This window comes from Rhineura floridana, chromosome 1 (genome assembly GCF_030035675.1).
Source record: "Rhineura floridana isolate rRhiFlo1 chromosome 1, rRhiFlo1.hap2, whole genome shotgun sequence".
NCBI classification, from domain to species: Eukaryota; Metazoa; Chordata; class Lepidosauria; order Squamata; family Rhineuridae; genus Rhineura; species Rhineura floridana.
In genome coordinates, this window is record NC_084480.1 from 38,992,558 (window position 1) to 39,016,066 (window position 23,509).

The 23,509-nt window shown below is 42.5% G+C and overlaps 1 protein-coding gene across 8 annotated transcripts in view; it reads right to left on the minus strand.

Annotated features, from left to right (window-relative positions):
• The window catches only part of PDE4D (phosphodiesterase 4D), a 1,048,840-nt gene extending 1,047,076 nt beyond the window's left edge, over positions 1-1,764 (minus strand). For all 8 annotated transcript variants that reach the window (XR_009761525.1, XM_061618437.1, XM_061618426.1 and 5 more), the window contains exon 1: positions 1,445-1,764. The gene's annotated coding sequence lies outside the window, so the exon portion shown is untranslated. The remainder of the gene's footprint in view (positions 1-1,444) is intronic.
• Between the last annotated feature and the right edge of the window lie 21,745 nt (positions 1,765-23,509).

Consider the following 23,509-nt stretch of genomic DNA (forward strand, 5'->3'; position numbering starts at 1 on the left):
GTAGGTCTCAAACCAAACATTGAATTGCATTCAACGAAGTCCTGCTCAAAGTATACCCACTGAAATTAATTAAACCTCATTTAGTCATGTCTATTAACTTCAACGGATCTATTCTGAATAGGACTACCATTCCATACCATCCAATATGTAGAAAAATCCATGTATTAATGAAAATAACAAACCTAAACATGCATTATATTTCTTGCAAGAATGTGTGCATTAGTCAAACTGCATACATAAATGTGTTTATTGGGATAAATTTACACTCAAATGCTGATGAATGTTCATGAGGATTTTTTTTAAAAAAAATTGCAGCTCACTCAGGAAATGTGAACTGAAGACTGTAAAAATGAGAAACTTAGAAAACTGAAATTGACAGATGTGTCTGTTCCCAGCCACAAGAATAAATGCTACTTTGTATTCTACTATTTGTAAGGGAAGCCAAATTTCTGCTTGGAGCATCTTAAAATCTCTGCAACAACTGGCAGTATTCAAGAAGCCAATACAGGCATCCCTGGGATAATTTCATCAAAGTGCAGAGCACTCTTCAGCATGTTTTATAAAGAAGTGAGTCTCATTGATTTCAGTTAGACTTAGTTACTAAAATGTGAGTGGGGCTGCAGCCTTATACTGCAAATCCCAAGCAGCAGTTTCCATGGAATTTTTTTCAGAAAGCTCCTCCCCCTCATTGATGACTTATAATCAAGCTGCTCACTATACTAGATACTGTACAGAAGTTAAGAGACATGACCCCACCTGCGGGCTTACAACAAAATAATAGCTTTCATCTAAAAGCCTTGTAGCCTGATCCTGTGCATATTTACTCCAAAGTTAAGTCCCACTATGTTACTATGTAATGTAAGTGTGCATTTTCATTGCAAGCAAATCAAAATTCTAAAGTGTTTCTGGCATTTAGTTTTCTCTAAAAAGGGCAAGCACAAAGTCATATTTCAATCATACAGAAGTTTGCCTATGAGCCAGTAAAGACTATATATGTAAAAGAAGAAACTATGGGTTGTTGTTTAAGCATTCAGTGTCTTTTGGATCCCTCCCCACAGCAAACTGCCACGTAAAGAACAGGAAAATACAGTTCCTTCCTAACAGAAATGCATGGTGTGCCTTTGATCCAAAGCAGCATCTGTGTGGATAATTCACAAATTTTGTAATCTCATACCTTTTGTAGTAAGAGAAAGAGAGAGTGCACAAAGAATCACAGCAGTTCCCAAAATAAATTCATCTGGGATATAGTGGTTTGCAGTTCAACCGCACTTACTACACAGGCTAACCCTCCCAGGACTGAGTGATGCAAAGTTAATTCAGAGACAATGCAGTCCCTCAGACACTAAAGTCATCCCTGATGCTAATGTGGTATTTCCCAACTACAAGAGCTCTTGTTTAAAGTGTGCAATTAACGCACAGAGTTTAAAAAGTCAGAGATACTCACAAAGTCCTCCTAAAGATGCAACAGCCAGCTTTTTATGACAGGAAATTCCAGCGCAACATCATGCACGATGCAGAACAGACAGGCATGGAGTCAGGAACAGACAGGCCCCTGGAATTACGGCAACCCCCAGGACTCGTGCTAGTGCATGCTGAACTATAATTTATGAAAGTGAGGTCAATTAATCAGCCAATCGGTTAGCTTCTCCCTAACAAGTCTAACTGGCTCTGAAGGGCAGAAAGCGCTGCAATACAACAATAAAAAACAGAAGATATCCCACACACTAAGCTGCTTAGGTTGGAATTGCTTTCTGTAATGGGAGGGTGGTGGGGGAGGGAATTGCAGGCAGGCCGGCAGGCTGTCTCTCTTTTAAACTGAGTAACAGGTGATCTGCTTCAATGTTACAAAATAACTGAAATCAAAGCTCCAGATTTAATTTGAATCATATGTGCAATGTGTAAGCAAGGATCATAGCAGCGCTGTCCTCCCCCCGCCCCCAAATTAATATTCAGCTCTCCCTTTTCCTATGCCGTTACTCACAGATGCAGAAGCCTATGCATTCTCCCCTTGTTGTCACATTTTATGATCTGCTCTTTTCAGCACCCTCTTTTCTAGGACGAAGGTCAAATCGAAATTCTTGAAAAGTAGGATGGTTTAATTTATTATTATTATTATTTGCATTTTCACAAAAGGCATAACCTGAACCTATGACTCAGTATTCCAAGTGAATTCATAGAGTTCATATACTGTATACACTTGGTTAGTAGTCAGTGCTTGATCATTCATAGTTCAACCTGAGGCCTGAATCCAATGAGAAATATGGCATTTGAGGTGATATGAAAAAGTGTTGCAAACGTTCCAGCCACATGTAGATCTCTACTCAGTCCTGTAGACGTCAATCACAATGAACAACTGTGTGTGAACCGGCCAGAAGAAAAGGGCATTTCTGCAATGGATCTTCCTTGAAATGTCACTTTGTGTTTTCTTTTTCCCCAGTACTAGGAGTGGGACATTAATTAAAGAAAACTCACTCTGAATTTCAGGGTCCTAGCCAGCTTTAGAGTGTGTGATATATATGGTGAGGTCTGAGCCCAGCCTGCCACTTCATTGGGTGCAATTTGGCAGCAGACCAGGACATTTCTTCTTTAGCCAAGCATGTTGTGGCAATGCCTGTTAACTCTAGCTGCTTGTCTGGGGTGTTTTTATTGTGGGATGGGTGCTGTTCATGCATGCAAGTTTTTCACAGCATCCACATGACACATCAGCATCAGAATACCAGCCAGTCTTTTCCCCCATTTAATCTGGATTTACCCTTTTCAGTAAAAATCTGATTAATTTAAAGAGAAAAAAAAACATGTTGCAAATGACCTGTTCGTAATATTAAGCCCCCATCTGGAAGCACCCAGGGTTTTCTTTAAGTGATCAATGGTTTGCCAAGTAGTTTTGATGGCTTTATTGGTTTTTACCTGAATTCTAAGTTGCCCCAAGAGTCCTACAGGGATTATAGATAGAGACTGATAGATAGATATTAAATGAGTAGATAGGGAAAACCACTTTATAGATGCTTTAGAACATAGGAAGCTGCCTCATACTAGTTCAGGTTATTTGTCTATCTACTGGCCCAGAATTGTCTACTCTGACTGGCAGTTGCTCTCCAGGTCTCAGACAAGGGTTACTAAGTGACCCCCCCACACACAAAAATTAAATTGACTTGCTCCTATGCCTTTTACAGCAGTTTGATAAGAAGAAATCAGCAGCAAGTGGACCTTTTCATGGAATGGAAATAAGCAATATGACCTGGTAATGTCTGCACATCAGACTGCTGTTAAAAGCACTGTGTACAGTTGCTGCAGGAGTCTTGTCAAAAAAAGGGCAACCTTCATCTCGAATCTGAATCCTTGCAGTGAAGACAGGTTCTGTGGTAAATCTTTGGCAAAGTAAGCCTGAAGAAGAACTGGTTCCGCAGAACAGGTGCAATGTGGCCTCGGAGAGCCCAGTTCTTTTTCCGACAATACTTACTCCTTTATGTAGGCTCCTCCTCTTCCTCACATCCACCCAATCACCTTCCATTTTACACACAGGAGTTGCAAGATACCAGTGCCAGGCTACTGGAATGCAGCAAGATGTGGTAAAGCAAGGATGGACAACCTATGGCCCTCCCATCATCCCAAACTGGTTGGGACAGACAGAATCCAACAACATCCTGAGGGCCAGAGGTTCCCCATGTCTGTGGCAAAGCAACTCCTCAAGTGTTCCACTTCAGATTACAGATGGTAAAACTGCTTGATTTAAAGCTTTCCCCTATTACGTAATAAACGTATGCCCCACTTTTTCTGAGAAGGCTTAAAACAAACAACAAATTTAAATAATGCAACAAATAAATAAAAAGCAACACAGCAGCAACTAAACCACCACCACAGCCTGGTTCCCCAGATGTGTCTCAAATGCTATCGTTGCTGATGATATTAAAAGCTGCTAAGAGGTCCAGGGGATCAGTAGGCTTGCACTCCCCCTGTCCTGTCAGTAGAAATCATCCATCAGGGCCAAATCTGCCAAATCCGAACCTGAAATAGATCCAGATAATCAGTGTCTTCTAGGAGCATTTGAAGGATTAGAAAATTCCATTTACGTAGAGAAGTAGGTATTAGAGGAAAGATTCTGATTTAGCCTTCTTCATGACATGCTAGTTTTGCACAGTCACAGAGAAATGTTGGTGTGTCTGGAGCAGGTGTCAGCCATATGTTCCTCCTAACCTTCAGTGTGAAATGGTACAGTCTGGGAACAATTTTATGATGTGATCTGCTGACTGTGTAGACAGGTGCAATACTGTATGAAACGTAAGAAGTTGTTGCTAATGACAGCAGGCAGCAGCAGCATTTTTCCAGTAGCTTTACACCCAAAAAAGCCACAAAGCTCAAAGTTAGGGTAAAGACACACTTACTGTTCTGCCAGTTCCAGTGTGTCTCCACCTCTGTTTTCTGAAAACGGGGGCACACGACACTAGTCAAACCTTGCCCCTTTTTACTCTAAAACCTGGTAGGATCAGCTCGAGTACATCTTTTAAAAATTATCTTTCAATCAGATTTCACAACTGATCGCCACACCAACCCGTTGCCCCTCCAGGTGTGACCAGTGGAAATGCTTTACTGTAGGCAACTGGTGTGCTCAAAACCTTAGATGTGCTGTGAATACAGATCCAGTTCCTCCCAAGCCCCACAAATGGCCGATCCATACAAATGCCATCTATACCTCGTTGCACTGGCACCTAACTCCCTAGGAAGGACAGAATATACCCACATCTACGTCAGGGCAATGTTCCAAAAACATGGCATTATAATGACATTACAGGAATGTTAACATTGGCACCAATAACTTAGAATCATCATAACCTTTCAGAGAGGCAAGTCTTGCTTGTGGGCAAACGTTCCTTGTGACAGCTGCAGGAAAGCCAGTTGGACCACCTCTCTAAACCACCACTATTTGATTTTGAAAGCATGCTTATATTTATGCAAACAAATGCTTTTAAAATAAACGTCTAAAATCCTTGCTGTATCTTCTAAAGATTAGTCACCTATAGATAAGCAAAAGTTTTTCACTTTTGGATCTGCAATGCATTTCAAGAAGTCTGTTGCCTTCCAAAGCACACTATCTGAGCCCGTCTGGGCTTCCTTGTTAAATTAATTTCTTATCCTACAGGCACCTTTCATATAGCACACTCTTCTGGCTTCTGTTTGAGTCATGCCTGTTATCTGGATACACACTTTCATTAGAGAGACTAATCTGTTGTAAACATCTGGGTACAGGAGATCCTGATTCACGGTAGAGGTTTGAACATCACAGGCAGCAGATCTCCCCACATCCCTACAAATTAATATCTGCTCAATGCAGGGGACAGGTGAGGGGGGGGAGAACAATGTTAAAGAATATGTCGCTTGCATGCATAAGATGCCAGATTCAGTCCTTGGCATCTCCAGGTAAGGCTGGGAAAAACTACTGCCTGAAACCCTGAAGAGTCACTACTGGTCAGCAAAAAACTGAGCAAGATGGACCAATAGCCTGACACTGTGTGATTACCAATCAAAACTCTGTTTTCTCCAGAAGTGCAGCCATTCTTAGCAGTACAAACACAGAAACCACACACCATATTCCATTTCAGTTTCGAGATACTTCATTGGTCCAATAAGTGTTGTCAGAGTATGTTGGATGAATCACCAGTTCAGTCTTCATCAGGTAGAAGGTGCTTCTTGACCTGCCATTATGAGTAGAACTTAAATCATCTTTGAACCATGCTAGTTAGACTGTATGATTCAGTCCTCTGTCTCATTCTCTCCCATGCCAATTCTTTTGAGTTGGGGTTTTATGTCTTCCTATTTCAACAATTCATCTGACTATCCCAAATCCTAGGTATGTTTACATATACTAAGTCACATGGATTTCACTGGGAATTACTTCCAAGGACACATGCACAGACGTGCAGCCCCAATTTTACACATTTTAGCAGGGCTGGCCCAAGACATTTTGCTGCCTAAGGCAAAGAACAAGATGGTTCCCACACACACGATTCACAGGAGTCAACTGAACTGGCAGTGGAATCTTACATAGCAATGGTGACAGGGCTATGTCTTCCACGGCAGGCGGAAGGCAGGCTGTGTGGTACACCTAGCTCTGTCCTCCAACACCTCACCATTCCCTGTTCTACAGCATCTGCCACCTGGGACAGCTGCCTTGCTCTGCCTAATGATAAGGCCGGTGCGATGACGTTGTTAGTATTGCCCTGCAATCTGCTAAATCATGAGATCATTGGTATAATTACTAACTTGTTGCTTAAAACTGGTTTATTTTTCCTAGCAGCATACTAGAGGGCCTAGAGCAGAGGGGACCTCCAACCTGTGGGCCAACTTTGGACTACTAGGAGTCCCAGTTTGACCTGCCATGCCATTTCTTGGAAAACCACACCTACTTGCCCCTCACCTCATAGCGTATGTAACATCAGGTTACATTATACAAATTAGTTAAGTTACATTGCCATTAAATTATTCCACCCCATTCATTTCAATGCAAAAGAAACAAAACACAAATGGGGAACAATGTAATCAATTACACATCGTTTGCAGACTGAAAGTGGGCAATTGTGTTCGCTGGATTGATTTCCATTCCAGATTTGAGAAGAATAAGCACACTGGTGATTTGTGCTCCCATTCCTGTTTTTGTTGCAATTCTCTTGGCATCCTAATCTGCAGGACACTTTTCCCTAGCTGAATCTGATACAAGTTTATCCTTAAGAGGGTGATGTATGCTTAGCTCAGAGAATGTAATAAGCACATCAGAGAAGCAGCCATCACTGAAGTATGGTGGGCACACGCAATTTAGTGCTCAGCCACTCTAACATTTGCTGCTGTGCCGCTCTCTCTTTGCTGGCAAACTACTCCATCGTGTTAATTTAGGGCCTTCAGATCTAGCACACTACTGGGGAAAAGCTGTCCAATTTGTTTTCCTGGCACCTCTTCACTAATGAATCAAACCCAATTACAAGTAAGATTCCAGAGGGGACATCCCCCCCCCCGTTAGCATAGTCTGCTAACTCAGCACTGTAACCAATACATTAATATTAACATGACCCTCTGAAACTAGAAAACAATTACAAATTGTCATCTGGAGCCATATGCTCCACCAATAACCAAAAGGAAAACAGGGTCCCCAATGTGGAAAGTTGTTCACATCAAAGCATTTGCAAGATTCATGCACAATCCCTTTTTGTGATAATAGGGATTATCACAGTTCCCTAGGCCTGTGGCAGTTTGAAGGCTCTGAGGTACCGACCAGCCACCCTTTCAAAATGGAGGCTGAAAAGACAGACGGACTACGCTCCAAAATAATAGTAATTGTCATGCTGTGCAGTGTGGCTGGACCTCATATAAAGCAGCTTCCCCTCTCTCTCACATCATACACACACACTGCCTGGGACAGGCATTGTGATGCTGCAGGATACTGAACAGTACTACACAGTCACCGTAAGCCAGCTTGAACTGTACAAAAATGGCACAGAAATTTTAGAATATATAAATCAACCAGAAATAGAGGTGGTGCACCCAAACAGGCCTAATGTCAGCCCCTGGCACCCTCAGGAAGCTGTAGGGCCTTAGAAAGGCCCACAATGTCAGGTGGTTTTAAAAACTTCCTACAATGCCCTTGGTATGTGCAGCCCCAATTTTACATATTTTAGCAGGGCTGGCCCAAGACATTTTGCTGCCTAAAACAAAGAACAAGATGATTCCCACACCCGCCATTCAACAAAGAGGAGCTGACTGAACTAGCACTGGAGGACTGTGGGAAAATTAAATGGCAGCCCCAAATGGCTGCTTATGGCTGCTTCCACCAGAGAAGCCAGGGACCCACTGACAAAAGGAGTCCCACCAGTGGGTACTTTACCAAGGGTCCCTCAAACATGGAGTTGGCCCTGTGCCCAAATAAGTCTTTATTAAACAGTATAAGATCACATCCACACCATAAATGTATATGACATTTAAAGCACATGGCTTCCCCAAAGAATCCTGGGAACTGTAGTTTGTTAAGGTTGCTGGGAACTGTTGCTCTGTGAGAAGTAAGTTACAGTTCCCAGGATTCTGGGAGAAGCCATGACTATTTGTGGTATAAATGAGCTTTAAATGTATGGTATGGATGTGACCTAAAACATGTATGCTCAAACTGTCTTCATTATCTGGTGCCTGATAAATCACCTTCTCCATTTTGCTTCCAGGGAAGATTAAGATTTTATTTAAAGATGTCTTTTTGATTTATTTTTTCCTTAGCGTACATACTCGTCTGCTTTCCACTACCCCCACATAACCACAATAGAAAATAATGTGTTGGAGTTGCAGCTATGCTATAATAAGCAGAACCAGATCCATTGTGAGATTATACAAACGTTCTAAGAAACATTCCAATTTTTTTAAAAAAACAGAAACAGTGATGGTGTGTTTGCTAATAAGCTTTCTCCAAGAGTGTGCGCAGGAGGACAGGTTTTTGCAATGTAAATACAAAAGCATTTGCAGTATATTACAAGCAGCATAGCGCAATGTTTGAAACGTGGGGGGAGCACTCAGGCAGTGTTAGAATAGGGGTATTATCCATACACCAGAGTTGTGTAAAATATGCATATTTACAATTACAAAAGCCCAAAACTTTGCAAGACCACAGCTTATTTACTCGCAAGCTACTAAACCACAGATTCACCTCAATACAATAACAAAATATAGTATGATAACAAAACCCATCTAGTGCATACAGGAACCTGATGACAGAGACTCCATATGGATTGGTAGAAGGATCTGGGTAGCTGTAGCAGCCAGCTAGTGGCTCCAACAGCTGCCGCAGGCATTCTTTCAACCCTCTCGCAGCAGCACCAGTGGGGGACGACGAGTGAGTAGGAAGGCAGGGAGGGCATCAGTGAGAAATTACTATAGGTGGCTGCAGTAGTCCTGGTTGCTGCAGTCACCTGGAAGCACACATAGAGCCTTGTGCATAGGGCTCCCTTCCTTAAGATTCCAACTACACTTTGCTGGCCTGTGAGAGTCTGGGCAATTGGAGACTGGTTTTGCCATGGCTTGGCAAATTCAATTAAGTTAGCATTTAAAGCTGAATTTATCAAATTTGCACTTTCCAAAATAATTGACTAATAGGCAAAAACCTTGCAGTTTAAGAACGTACCTATAGCCAATAGATATTTCTATCAAACTTTAAAAAGCAGGGAAATTGGGCAGCTATAGGGAATGCAACAGGGGAGCAGGAGACCTGACCTCCTCTCTGAGATATTGGACTGCCCTATAAATTTGTCAAAATGCAAACACAATTTGAGTTGGTCTTTCACAGTCCAATCCACTTCCTGTGTAGCTTGGAAGAATTTGGTAACGTGCCTCTGAGCATATGGTGAGTGCTGGCAACACCTGCCATCTCCAAAGATGGAGAATTACGTGTTTGTATGTTTGTTGGTGTTCTTACTTTGCTTCTTTCCTGTGTTACTACTGTTTCTACAGAGAATCTAACCTAGAAAATTATATTGCTCTCATGATTCATTTATTTTTATTAATTTCAAAGCCTTTTTACTGGTCAATGTCATATGATGGTGAAGACAGCCTTTTGTGTTTCAAACTGGAGATTATGCTCTATTTATATTTTGGGCATATTAACAGTTGAATCTGAAACTGCAGTTTGATGTAAAATCAGACTGGTTAGAATATGTTGCTACTTAAGCAATGACTCTAGCTGTTGGAAAAAACAAACTTGGCCTGCCAATGCATGTTTTCAGCATCTTGCTTAAACTACTCCACTTAAGGCAAGGTGGGCATGGTGAATTAAAAACATAGAGCACACCTAGAATTTTGTTAAAATATATTTCACCTCCCATTGTTTTATCTTGTGCAATCTGAGACACTCCTCATGTCCACTTGAAACTATTCTGCAGAACAGTCAGTGCCATTATTTCACAATTGTTTTTGGAGTTTTTTTAGTGTTGCAAAGTATTGCTGTACTTCACATATTCACAGAAACAGAAGCAAAATAAAATTATTTACTATAGGAAACTTTACTAAAATTGCAAAGTAAATCAAACATATTTAAAATGACTATCTGAAATATATCAACTGTCTTAATATTGTTGATTCTTCCCTGCTAAAACAAGATCAGCACAGCACGTTTTGTTTCTGTTATTTGATTGCAGGTGTTGCCACCACTCACCATATGCTCAGAGGCACATGTTACCAAATTCTTCCAAGCTACACAGGAAGTGGATTGAACTGTGAAAGACCAACCCAAATTGTGTTTGCACTTTGACCAATTTGTAGGGCAGTACAATATCGCAGACAGGAGGTCAGGTCTCCTGCTCCCCTGGTGCATTCCCTATAGCTGCCCAATTTCCCTGCTTTCTAAAGTTTGATTGTTTTTTTTCCTGTTAGTGAATTTCTCCCCTACAATCATACTTAGAACAGGTGAAACTGACCACAGGGGATGGGGAAGGTAGGAGGAGGAAGGGGAGGGGAGAGGGGAGGATGAGGCAGGGAAGGATGAGGGAGGGGAGGGAGGGCAGATAGGTGGAGGGGAATGGGAGCAGGCAGGAGGGGGAGGGGAGGAGGAGGGGAGGTTTAATCATTTGCATGCTTATTGAGTTCAGTGGGATTTTCTTCTGTGCAATCATACTTAGGATAGATAAAACTGACTGGAAGGAGAAGGAGAAGAGGAAGTGAGGAAGGAAGAGCTGGAATGGGCAGAGAAGGGAGGAGGAAGGGAGAGGCGATTTTTCACATTCTGCAATGTTAAATTGAAAATACCCCCATGCCATTTTGATGCATCCCATAAGCTCATTTCAAAACAAAACCTTACAAAACTTAGTGTTGAACTCAGAAATGCTTGCTTAACAACCCTCTAAATTTTCATGGCAATACACAAAACAGTCAGAGAGAATAGAGAGTTCAAAGACAGGCCCAGCTTCACAGTCTCAATGCGTGGATGAGACGATGGTGTCGGGTGGAAGGGTTCGGATTTGTTAGGCACTGGGGAACATTTTGGGACAAGCCGGGCCTGTACAAAAGGGACGGGCTCCACTTGAACCAGAATGGAACCAGACTGCTGGCACTTAAAATTAAAAAGGTAGCAGAGCAGCTTTTAAACTGACTGAGGGGGGAAACCCGACGGGAGCTGAGAAAGGTCCGGTTCGGAATAAACCTCCCCCCTGGGATAAAAACCAAAGAAATGATGAAATTTTAAAAGGGGTAGGCCTAGAAGTAGGCATTGTGAGAGCAGGGGCACAGGATATAAATTCAGAAGAGCAAAATTACCACAGGCCTAACCACAAGTGCCAAAGACACTTGAAGAGAGACACTGCTTACAAGTGCCTGTACGCTAATGCTAGGAGCCTCCGAACCAAGATGGGAGAACTGGAGTGCTTGGTCTTAGAGAAGAACATTGATATAGTGAGCATAACCGAAACCTGGTGGAATGGAGAAAACCAGTGGGATACGGTTATCCCTGGATATAAACTATATCGGAAGGACAGGGAAGGACGTATTGGTGGCGGAGTCGCTCTATACGTGAAAGAAGGCATTGAATCCAGCAAGCTCGAAACCCCAAAAGAGGCAGACTCCTCCACAGAATCGTTGTGGGTGGTGATACCGTGCCCCAGGAGTGACTTAATACTGGGAACGATCTATCGTCCCCCTGATCAAAATGCTCAGGGAGACCTTGAGATGAGATATGAAATTGAGGAAGCATCCAAACTAGGAAATGTGGTAGTAATGGGTGACTTCAACTACCCAGACATAGACTGGCTGCATATGTGTTCCAGTCACGACAAAGAAGCAAAGTTTCTAGATATTCTAAATGACTATTCCCTAGATCAGTTGGTCATGGAACCGACCAGAGGGACGGCAACCCTGGACTTAATCCTCAGTGGGGACCGGGACCTGGTGCGAGATGTAAGTGTTGTTGAACCGATTGGGAGCAGTGACCACAGTGCTATTAAATTAAACGTACATGTAACTGGCCAATTGCCAAAAAAATCCAACATGGTCACATTTGACTTCAAAAGAGGAAACTTCACAAAAATGAGGGGATTGGTAAAAAGAAAGCTGAAAAACAAAGTCCAGAGGGTCACATCACTCGAAAATGCTTGGAAGTTGTTTAAAAACACTATATTAGAAGCTCAACTGGAGTGCATACCGCAGATCAGAAAAGGTACCGCCAGGGCCAAGAAGATGCCAGCATGGTTAACGAGCAAAGTCAAGGAAGCTCTTAGAGGCAAAAAGTCTTCCTTCAGAAGTCTTCTTGTCCGAATGAAGAAAATAAAAAAGAACACAAACTCTGGCAAAAGAAATGCAAGAAGACAATAAGGGATGCTAAAAAAGAATTTGAGGAGCACATTGCTAAGAACATAAAAACCAACAACAAAAAATTCTATAAATACATTCAAAGCAGGAGACCATCTAGGGAGACAATTGGACCCTTGGATGATAAGGGAGTCAAAGGTGTACTAAAGAACGATAAGGAGATTGCAGAGAAGCTAAATGAATTCTTTGCATCTGTCTTCACAGTGGAAGATATAGGGCAGATCCCTGAACCTGAACTAACATTTGCAGGAAGGGATTCTGAGGAACTAAGACAAATAGTGGTAACGAGAGAGGAAGTTCTAAGCTTAATGGACAATATAAAAACTGACAAATCACCAGGCCCGGATGGCATCCACCCGAGAGTTCTCAAAGAACTCAAAGGGGAAATTGCTTATCTGCTAACTAAAATATGTAACTTGTCCCTCGGGTCCTCCTCCGTGCCTGAGGACTGGAAAGTGGCAAATGTAACACCAATCTTCAAAAAGGGATCCAGAGGGGATCCCGGAAATTACAGGCCAGTTAGCTTAACTTCTGTCCCTGGAAAACTGGTAGAAAGTATTATTAAAGCTAGATTAACCAAGCACATAGAAGAACAAGCCTTGCTGAAGCAGAGCCAGCATGACTTCTGCAAGGGAAAGTCCTGTCTCAGTAACCTATTAGAATTCTTTGAGAGTGTCAACAAGCATATAGATAGAGGTGATCCAGTGGACATAGTGTACTTAGACTTTCAAAAAGCGTTTGACAAGGTACCTCACCAAAGGCTTCTGAGGAAGCTTAGCAGTCATGGAATAAGAGGAGAGGTCCTCTTGTGGATAAGGAATTGGTTAAGAAGCAGAAAGCAGAGAGTAGGAATAAACGGACAGTTCTCCCAATGGAGGGCTGTAGAAAGTGGAGTCCCTCAAGGATCGGTATTGGGACCTGTACTTTTCAGCTTGTTCATTAATGACCTAGAATTAGGAGTGAGCAGTGAAGTGGCCAAGTTTGCTGACGACACTAAATTGTTCAGGGTTGTTAAAACAAAAAGGGATTGCGAAGAGCTCCAAAAAGACCTCTCCAAACTGAGTGAATGGGCGGAAAAATGGCAAATGCAATTCAATATAAACAAGTGTAAAATTATGCATATTGGAGCAAAAAATCTTAATTTCACATATACGCTCATGGGGTCTGAACTGGCGGTGACCGACCAGGAGAGAGACCTCGGGGTTGTAGTGGACAGCACGATGAAAATGTCGACCCAGTGTGCGGCAGCTGTGAAAAAGGCAAATTCCATGCTAGCCATAATTAGGAAAGGTATTGAAAATAAAACAGCCGATATCGTAATGCCGTTGTATAAATCTATGGTGCGGCCGCATTTGGAATACTGTGTACAGTTCTGGTCGCCTCATCTCAAAAAGGATATTCTAGAGTTGGAAAAGGTTCAGAAGAGGGCAACCAGAATGATCAAGGGGATGGAGCGACTCCCTTACGAGGAAAGGTTGCAGCATTTGGGGCTTTTTAGTTTAGAGAAAAGGCGGGTCAGAGGAGACATGATAGAAGTGTATAAAATTATGCATGGCATTGAGAAAGTGGATAGAGAAAAGTTCTTCTCCCTCTCTCATAATACTAGAACTCGTGGACATTCAAAGAAGCTGAATGTTGGAAGATTCAGGACAGACAAAAGGAAGTACTTCTTTACTCAGCGCATAGTTAAACTATGGAATCTGCTCCCACCAGATGCAGTAATGGCCACCAGCTTGGATGGCTTTAAAAGAAGATTAGACAAATTCATGGAGGACAGGGCTATCAATGGCTACTAGCCATGATGGCTGTGCTCTGCCACCCTAGTCAGAGGCAGCATGCTTCCGAAAACCAGTTGCCGGAAGCCTCAGGAGGGGAGAGTGTTCTTGCAGTCGGGTCCTGCTTGCGGGCTTCCCCCAGGCACCTGGTTGGCCACTGTGAGAACAGGATGCTGGACTAGATGGGCCACTGGCCTGATCCAGCAGGCTCTTCTTATGTTCTTATGTTCTTAAAGTATAAAGAGAGAGAGAAAACAGACTCCTGTTGGACTTTTTCTGTCAGTGTTCTCATAATTTGTTGAAATTAATTAAAAGTCAGCCATGTTCACAGAGTAGCTATAATCCTATTGCCCTCTTCTCCTTCTCCACCCCCCAGTCGGTTTTAGCTATCTTAAGCATGATTGCACAGGAGTAAATCCCACTGAACTCAATAAGCATGCGAATGATTAAACCTGCCCTCCTCCTCCCCTCCCCCTTCTGCCTGCTCCCATTCCCCTCCTCCCGTCTGCCCTTCCTCCCCTCCCTCCTCTTCCCCTCCCCCTCCTGCCTGCTCCCATTCCCCTCCTCCCATCTGCCCTTCCTCCCCTCCTCTTCCCCTCCACATCTCCTGTGGTCAGTTTCACTTATCCTAAGTATGAGTATAAGGGGGGAAATTCACTAATAGGCAAAAAAACCCTTACGGTTTAAGAATGTACCTATAGCCAACAGATATTTCTATCAAACTTTGAAAAAGCAGGGAAACTGGACAGCTATAGAGAATGCACCAGGGAGGTCCACAAGGTGTCTCATCCCTAGGTTATGCTGACTGGTAGCAGCTCTTCAGGGTTTTAGCCAGGAGCATTTCCCAGTTCTACATGGAGATGCCAAGGATCAAACTGACCAATGGGCCCTTCTGTTGGGAAGTGCTGGGTGGCAACTCGACTTGGGTGGGTTTGCTTGGGGATAAAGTAGATACAGGAGGAACCTCTGAGCTTCCCAGACTGTCCATCTGATCTAACCTGTGCTGATCTTCCTTCAGTTGTAAACTGATACTCTTATGGTGGCTGGCTTCATTTTCCTGCTTTCTCCACCTTCTGTGTCTGACCTTGCGAGAGGAGACATCTTTCCTTTGTCTCTCTCTCTGGCAGTAGAGATCAAATTATTATTATTATTATTATTATTATTTAAATTTCTATACCACTCTATAGCCGAAGCTCTCTGGGCGGTTTACAACATAAAAATCAATATACAATATAATACAATTCATAATTAAAAGGAAAAACAATGCATCACATTTTAAATAAACATAAGTAAACAATAAATCTCAACAATATACATTACACAATAACAGAATAAATAAAACCAACCAAACATAGCAATTATAACAGTATCTACAACATATTCTCCAATGTCCCATTGTGCTTCTCCCCACCTAGCCCCAACCATAGCTCTTTGCATCTTCAACTTAGTTAGCTAGAACTAGGAACTCTACCATCAAGCATGTATTTCCTGTAATAAACTAAGCTCTCTTATTTTCTTAAGTCTAGAGTCTCAGTGTGATTATATCCAGGAAAAAGGTGTGCTGCCTCAGGTAAGATTCACATACACACAGCTCAGCTACTCTGCCAATACCTTCCCTGTTCATTGTGGGAAGTGTGAGAGGACATTATACCACCTTGTTTAAAATCCCAAAATGTTTAGCGACCTATCTCTGATGAGGTTGACATACAGAAGATATTTTTTTATAAGAAATGGGAAGGGGTGATAGCTTAGCAGCAGAGCACATGCTTTGAAGGAAAAATGCTTAATCCCTCGCATTTTTAGTTAAAAGGATCACACAGCACGGAAAAAGATGAGGACAGCTGCTGCCAGCCAGAGTGGACAGTACTGGCCTAGATAGACAAATTATCTAACTCAGTATAAGGCAGCTTCATATGTTCACTGCTGTGGCATGCTGTAGGCACATTTACTGTAGCATGAGCTTCTGGTCCACAAGGATAGAGGAAAAATTTGTTTGATCCACATTTTAAAGTGAAATGACCTAATTCCGCAGCCCCAGACTTATATGCAGATCAGAATAGAGCAATAAATCAGATTAAACACTTGTCTGAAACTACATCGCAAAAGTCACTTATAAAATTATGCTTCTTTGGGGGGAAATCTCAGAGAATCTAAATGTGTTTTTTTCATGCTTTTTTAAAAATCCACCAAAAAGAAAAACAAATAAAGAGCATGAAATAGGCCTATGACTTACTGAATGTGAAAATGGCATAGAATGGAGATCCCTAAGTGTCCATCAGATGCCAGTCTTGTATCTCTGCTGGATTTGTCATAGAAGGTATCATAATGTTGACAACATTAGTTTTATGTCCATTTGATACAGCAGGAAGCCACGACATCAAATGTTTACATGATTCACCCATGGATCAGCCCAGAATCGGCATGCCACATACTAAGCATATAAAATCCAGTTATGTGCATAAATCATTTGAAATCCTCCAGTTTCCCCTACACGCACACACACATACACACTCAAGTTTAAGTATTGGATACTATCCAATATATTACATGCTTGGAAGTGTTTCACAAATGATCATTTTTTTCCAGCAGTGTCTGTATGCAAAAGTTTCACATTAAAGGACTTGAAGCAGAAACGCACTGCTGTTAAATAGCTGTGAAGAAGGCTTAATAATTTAGCCTGCTATTTTGCCATATGCTTGAAGAACATAAAGGATCTAGATCTTTATATCATTGCAAGAGCTATTCTCTCTGGGGGGGGGGAAGCAAGGAAACCATGTAAGAAATTAGACACGTAAAGGGTGGAGCTTATGGAAATTGTAGTCCAAAACATCTGGAGGGCACCAGGTTGGCAAAGCAATTCACTAGCATGAAAAACACCCAAGAGGTTTCCTCTTCCACATGACTAGTAGCCCGATACAAAATGCAGACCAGGGAAGTCCTAAGGTTGATAAGAGTGGAGATCCCTGCTGTGCATTACAAGATACACATGGAGATTGAACCTGCAGGTATCGATCATTTTCCCTGAGAACATCTAGATATAGCTTTGCCTGCTGTTGATTCAGTCAGAAGCACAAAATGCCAACAAAGCAGGCATCTTCTATCTGTGCTGTTTTTTTAATGCTCAGTTTAGTTCTTGGAAAACAGGAACTTAAGAAGCTGCCTTATGCAGAGCAGACTATTGGTCCATGTAGCTCAGCATTGCCTAAACCTGGGATGGGGGACCTGTGGCTCTCCAGATGTTGTTCAACTTATGTCAGTGCAGCCAATCGTCAGGGATGATGAAAGTTGGAGTCGAACAATATCTGGAGGCCCACAAGGTGTCTCATCCCTAGGTTATGCTGACTGGTAGCAGCTCTTCAGGGTTTTGAGGCCAGAAGGGCTGTCTGGTCCTGCCATGGTCCCAGATGGTCCAGACCATTGTGGATTTGAGTATGCAAGGAATGAATGTAAATTGAGAGCCAGTGGTTAGAGAGGGTTGGACTAAGGAGATCAGAGTTCAAAATTTTGGACAGCTTCAAAGCCAACAGGGTATCCTTGAGCCAGTCATTAGCTCCCAGCCTAACCTACCTCTCACAGGATTGTTGTGAAGATACAAGGAGAAGGCAATGAATGAATGAATGAATGAATGAATGAATGAATGAATGAATGAATGAATGGAGAAGATAACAGTCTAACATAGACAGATTAGCTATGCAATGGTATAATGGTTAAAGTGTTGCACTAGGAGCAAGGAGACCATGGTTCAAATCCCCACTCAACCATGAAGCTCACTTGGTGACCTCAGTCACTTCCTCTCAGCCTAACCTACCTCACAGGGTTTTGTGATGACAAAATGAAGAGGGGGAGAACCACGTGTACCACGTGGAGAAAAGGTGGGATATAAATGTAATTAATAATTTTGTATGTGTGGGGTTTATGTTACGTTACATTTTGTGCCTTTCTTCCAAAGGACTGAAGGCAGTGTACATTCTCCTCCATCCCCACAACAACCCACTGAGAAATGGTGACTGTCCCAAGGTCACCAAGTGAGCTTCATGGGTGAATAGAGATTTAGAGTTGGATCTCCCCAGTCCAAAACCGACACTCTGACCATTACACCTCCCGTTCCAAACGGATGGTTTCTAAAGGCACAATGTTTTCTGGGATACCTATTGAGGAGGGGGGCTTGACAGAAAAGAGCCACTGCAGTCGTATCTCTTGCCAAAATGCTAGTGTTAGTGAAGGCTCAGGAATGACTATGAGGGACCTGTAGGTCTCCAGACGTTGTTGGACTACATGCTGACCATGCTGGCTATGGCTGATGGGAGCTGAAGTCCAACATCTGAAGGGCCACATGTTCACCACTCCTGAAAAAGACCATGCTATAGACGCAAAAGTACAGGATCACATATAGCAGATTTAATAATGGTTATATAAACAAAGTAAGCTTAATTTCAGGGCCAGCATCAGAGGTTGGCATTGTAAGGCACCTGCCAGGGCCCATATCCAAGCAGAAGGGCCACTGCTTGTCCCCAGATCTCCCTAGCCTCATTCCTCTTCCTCTTCTTTTCTGTTGCTGCCTGTTCACTTGCCTTCTCCAAGGGTATGAGGCAGAGGCAAGAGTAAGGAGGTGGAGCAGCCTATCCCTAAACATATTTCTCATTTATATTGGGTATAGTGAGAGAGCAATGAATGGGCAGCGGCCGCAGTACCACACATGTGGGCCCACTTAGGACATGTTGCCCTAGAGCCCCCCATAAATCTGGAGCCAACACTGCTTAACACTTTCCACTTGACTGTAGTGTAAAAGAAACGTACAGAGAAACATATACAGAAGTTAAGGGCGCTTTTGGTCTAGAGCTGTTTTGCACAGCTAAAGCACTACTCTTGCATGGAAGCAGGATTGCAGCTGTGGTTCTACACTGCATCTTGTCCAATGCTTTATCACAACTGCAGTCTCACAGGGCTCTGTCCCCACTGCAAGGCAAAATACTGGGCCAGTATTACTGTATGGATTGGCTTCCATACAGCACAGTCTTAACTATGTTCCATTCTTTTCGATGGCACTTACTCCCAAGACAGAGTGCTTCAGTCAAGCAAAGGTCTCCACCCTATTGTGGTTTAAAACACTTCCTGCATATCTGGAACATTGTTAAAGCTTCTCTTTAATCACTTCCTGCTGGACCCTCCCCCGTGGCTTGCGCCCATATTTTTACTGGCCTTGCTCCTGTGCCTTAAACAGCAGCCTGTCCAACAGATAATGTACAGCTGGAGCTTTTTCCACCATTAATATCCATGCCAGGAAAAACTATATCTGTTAATTTTCTATGTGGCAGGCTGCAGTTAAAAGCTAATTGAGCAAGGCTATAATAATAATAATAAAGTAGCAACTGCTCCAGCTAGAGATGAGAAGGCATCTGCCCGTAGCCTGAAGATGAATGGGGTTATCGTGGCATGAGTTTTCACAAGAAGCACCTTCATTTTCAGGTGCATCGGTAGACCCATGAGCATGAAAGGGCCCCTCTCTGCTAGGAGTGTTGGAACACACATATCAATATCCCCCAAACCCTCTGAGATCTGTTGACAAAAAGTATAGAGCCCATGGTATGCCTGTTACTAGCCCTGCCCTACCCATCTAGAGTGGCCACATAGGCATCAGTAAAAAAAAAAAAAAAGGACAAAAGAGAACACAGATTTGCATAAGCTATGTCTACATGCAAATGGGGGAGGGGAGTCTATACTTTAAATAGAAATACATTAGATCTCGCTATAGAGGTGAAATGCTCCCCCTTATTATAGTTCCTCATCTCTAAACACACACAAAATAGTTCTTTAAGAATACACACTCCCCCTCTGCAATGCAATACAATGACCACAGAGTCATTGTGGCAATCTGCAGAGGTTATTAAATTTATTTATTTATTTATTTATTTATTATTTGATTTATAGCCCACCCTTCCTCCCAGTAGCAGCCCAGTGCGGCAAGTAGGAGGCAAGTAAAATTGTGGTCCACAAGATTCATTCAGATGCTCTGTAGACAAGTGGTGGAATAATTGAGAATATCTGTATTCCTTCCATTTTTTTCCTAATCACAGAGCCTAAGGGCATTTTGACTAGCCAGATTATCAAACCGGTTAACAAAGACCAGGCCTACTAGAATTGTCATAACACAGTGTTTATGCAGCCTTTTAATTTTCTACCACCACTACAAAAAAACAAACTGATATAAGGATCCTTTTCTGCAGCCTTGGTTTACAGCCAGTGATTTTCAAAATATGGCACTGGTTTAGGATTATATCAGTGCTGAATGAAAATAAATAGATATTGTGTTACTGGTGGTGTAATGGAACTCCAGTATTACCACATATAAGATCTATGACTTTTAACTGTCTGGAAAAAAACCTCTTCTCTTCTGAGTGGCATGTTATCAGTACTGTATGGATTTATTAGGTACTTTGGTTGTTTACAGAATCTAAGAACAGTCAAGCCTGAAGTGCGTATAAGAAAGGAGTTTAATTGACAGTGAAATAGCCAGCCAAACCAGTTGTGTACATTTCAGCAGGCTTTATTTGCCATGTGTCTTGGATTTGCCAAATACAACAGCCTTCCCTAATGGGACCATGGCAATGGAAATGCTGCAGAACAGAAAGGGGAAACAACACCCACAGAAGCAGAGCTACTTAGTTCTTCCATGTTCCCTCTCCCAAGATTCACCCTGACTCCCAAACATCACACAAAACCCTGACGTGAACCCCGGAACGCTTACAGGACCCTTGATTTGGAGTTTAGGACTGAACATGAAGTAAAGGCAACTGATGGAGTGACAGCAGTGCTACACAGAGCTATGGCATGTTGCTTTGCAGCATACCCTGGCAAAACAAACAAACCACAAAAGTAACAGGGGTTACAATTCATCATGCACCCTTAGCAAAAAAAAAAAAGCAAAACCAAACCCAAGAGGCAGTTCAGAAATGTGTAACAAAATAGACTGCTATTTTTTCAAAGGTAGATCCATGGCACAGAACAGAAAAGCATTCATCCACATTCCATACTTTATAGGTGTTTCCCCAATCATCTTAACACATCCTGGAACATGTCACAGAAAACATTCGTTAAAAAGGGAGCTGGATGCTTACCTGTGCTTTCCCGCTGCTTTTCATTAAAAAAAAAGCCTTGCTTCAGAAAGATGTCTACTGTGCAAGAGTCACTGAAATAGGGAAGTTGTTTATAGCCTGTGTTGTGACTGTGAGACAGTGCATGCAACAGTACTGGGAGGAGTTAATAGGTGTAAGGTGGGGCCCTCTCCCTTCCAGTGCAAGCATGGGAAGATGGCCCCCTGGTTGCTGGCTGTGTAGCTGACAAGGTGGCTGGCCATTGTTTGAGGCTCTAGGCCTCACTTTTGTTTTACATTAAGACAAATGATCCTGTTCTTTTTGTAAACAACAGTGTCTGTTCTTACGGGAAGCCTGAAGGCACCTCTGACTCCCTATTACAGCATACACATTCACACTGCAGGACTTTTGATTCTTTGTATCACTGGGGTAGTTATAATAATTCAAGAAAACGAATACAGGTGATTCCTGGTTCTGAGACCCAATCAAAGGCTTGGAAGAAAACGAAGAGCCAAGAGGGGAGGCATTTCCAGCTGCTATGTGGGGAGAGTTTAGGCCTGCCTTCACTTACCAGATGCCCTCCAGATGTTTTCGACTGCAGCTCACATCAGCGCCAGCCAGCATGATGGGATTGTGGTCCAAAATGTCTCGAGGGCACCAGGCTGGAGAAGGCTGCTGGCTTAAGCAAATCTGTCCTGATTTAAAAAAAAGGGGGGGAAGCATATCTAGGCAGCATTGCCCAAGCCTAATAGTGCCATCCAGCCAAAGTTAAGCACTCTGCAGTTCAGTTTGGTTCAGTGGGAAAGATAAGTAGCCCAATCCCAGATGTGTTTACTCAGAAGTAAAGCTTGCTGTATTCAAAGGGGCTTACTCCCAGCCAGCGAAGGCTGGTGTCCATTGGAGCTGGCGGGACAGAAGGCAGAGAGCCTAACAATAGCGGAGCCAGAGTCTATAGGCTGTATCAAGCTAAGTTCTACTCAGAGTAGAATCATTGAAATAGACTTGACTAATTTAGGCTCCTTAATGGGTCCACTCTGATAGAACTTAGCTGGCCGCAATTCAACAAGACGCAGAGCCAACTAACTCTAGCGTTGTTCCATCTTTCTCTGTGCTGAGTTCTACAATGGCAACACTGAGACGAAGGAGGAAGAAGTCAACAGGCAGCGTTACCCCCCCTCTCCTGACTGTTTTAAGTAAGGAGGTAGGCAAGTGAGGGCTGGCTAAGAGCAGACTGAGTTTGCTGGGGCAATACTCCACTGCTCCCAGCCATATATTTAGAATTGCTTCATCTCTTACAGCATATCCCTGCCTGGCCATTATAGTCTTTGGTAGAGAACCTCCTGGTGGTACCAAGAGTTCCTACCATTTGCCTGGTGTCCAGGCAGGATGCTCAGTGTTGCAGACTCTTTAATATAGAATTGATTACCTTCTGACTAGGGATGGGTGAGAATTTTGATTCAGTTCACATTTCAAGGAGAATTTATCAAATTTGCATTTCCAAAGCAATATGAGAACTGAAACACAGCCATCCTTCAAAATTTGCATTTATTAGAATTTTGGGATGCAGTTTGCCAACTAAACAACATTTACAAAAATGCATGTATTAGGGGAAAGTATGCATAAAAATGAATACATGAGTGAAAATAACATGCAAAAAGGCATGAAATAATGAGAAATGGCTTGCAAACAATGTGTACCTTTGTCAAAATTGCCTACAAAAATGTGTTTATTTGGAGAAATTCACACTAACATGGTGGAGAATTTTCATGAGGATTTTTTTTAAAAATTGCAGATTGCTGTAGAAATGTAGAGAACCGACTTTAGCAATGGAAAAATGAGAAACAGAGAACTGAAAGAGACAGATCTTTCTATCCCTGCTTCTGACATAAGGCCTGCTCCAACAATCTACTCTATCGGATGCACACTTAAGGCGGTTTTATTTACCCAAGCCCTTTCTGACTGAATTTTTAACAATTATCATCCTCTGATCATTTTCTGGCAGTATGCTATTGTTTCTAGTATATATTTTATATTTACTTTTGCTTTTCTATACACTGCTCAGATCAGTTTATAATGGAAGCAGTTATAAATCTTTGAAAATAAAAATTTAAATTTTTTGTTAAGAATGTCAGACTAAGACCAGAGCCTCAGGTTCAAATCCCCATTCAGCTATGAAGCTCACTAGGTGGATTTGGGTTGGTGAGCCCCTCTCACCCTCAGCCAAGCCTACTGCGTAAGGGTGTTGTGTGGATAATAAAATGGGGAGAGGAGAGAACCATGATTGCCACTTTGAGCTGCTGGGAGGAAAAACAGGTTTTAAATATA